This window comes from Quercus suber, unplaced genomic scaffold, assembly GCF_002906115.3.
Source record: "Quercus suber isolate HL8 unplaced genomic scaffold, Cork oak 2.0 scaffold_465, whole genome shotgun sequence".
Classification (NCBI taxonomy): domain Eukaryota; kingdom Viridiplantae; phylum Streptophyta; class Magnoliopsida; order Fagales; family Fagaceae; genus Quercus; species Quercus suber.
Window position 1 is genome coordinate 69,054 of NW_027069916.1, and position 1,392 is coordinate 70,445.

Genomic DNA, 1,392 nt, shown 5'->3' on the forward strand with positions numbered 1-1,392 from the left:
TTGTAAATTTTATATTATTAAGTGGATTACAAATATTTAAGATAGTAATTAGTATTTGGAGTGTGGACCGTGGAGTGATTTATCTTTATTTTTTTTTTTTCTTTTTTTTTTTTTTTCATTTTGTATGATACTTTACCTTCAAAATTATTATTTTTCACTTTTTTTTTTCTTTTGTAAATTTTATTTTATTAAGTGGATTATAAGTATTTATGATAGTAATTAGCATTTAGAGTGTGGACTGTAGATTAATTTATCTTTATCTTTTTGTATGATACTTTACTTTCAAGAAATATTTAAAGTACTAGGTTATTTTTTTTTTTTTGTAAATTTTATATTATTAAGTGGATTAGAAATATTTAAGATAGTAATTAGTATTTAGAGTGCAGACCGTGGAGTGATTTATTTTTATCCTTTTATTTTTATTTTTTTTTATTTCGTATGGTACTTTACTTTCAAGAAATCAAGTACAAGGTAAATTATTATTTTTCACTTGTTTTTTTCTTTTGTAAATTTTATTTTATTATGTGGATTATAAATATTTAAGATAGTAATTAGTATTTAGAGTTTGGACTGTGGAGTGATTTATTTTTATTTTTTTTCTTTTTGTAAGGTACTCTACTTTCAAGAAATCAAGTATGGGATAATTTTTTTTTTTTTGTAAATTTCATATTATTAAGTGGATTATAAACGTTTAAGATATTAATTAGTATTAAAAATGTGGACTGTGAAGTGATTTATCTTTATCTTTTTTTAAAATTTTGTTTTTCTTTTTGTATGGTACTTTACTTTCAGAAAATCAAGTATTGGGTAAATTTTTTCTTTCACTTGTGTGTGTGTATATATATATATATATTTATAATTAACTTGTTTTAATATCCTTGTACAACAAGCTAGACCTTGACAAAATCTTGAAGTTGCTTTTAGGAAAATATGACTAGGAGCTAGGACTTTGATCCAGATAGCGAATTTTGGGAAAGCTTAATTAGTGCAAAAGCCATCACATATCTCCCTATAGGTATATAATTCTTAATTAAAAAAAAAATACAGTTTTTGTGGTGCAAACAATGCATTTGAGTGGCTTCAGAACTAACTGAAACTGAAAGGTCTTTTAAGCATATATACAACATCACAACTCCACTGATTTTTCAATATATTCATATATACACTTCTCTAATTTCCAACGAGTGCATGGATGCATGATCTACTTGCAAGCACTGTTGATGATTGTTGATATAAATAGAAAACGGAGAGAAAATTAACTCATAATTTTACATGGTTCAACAGTGTGCTTATATCTAATTAATTTTATTTTCACTATCATAAGAGAAGTAACCCACCTCAACAACAAATTAATTCAATAGACCTTAAAAACATTTAAAAAAAAAAAAAAAA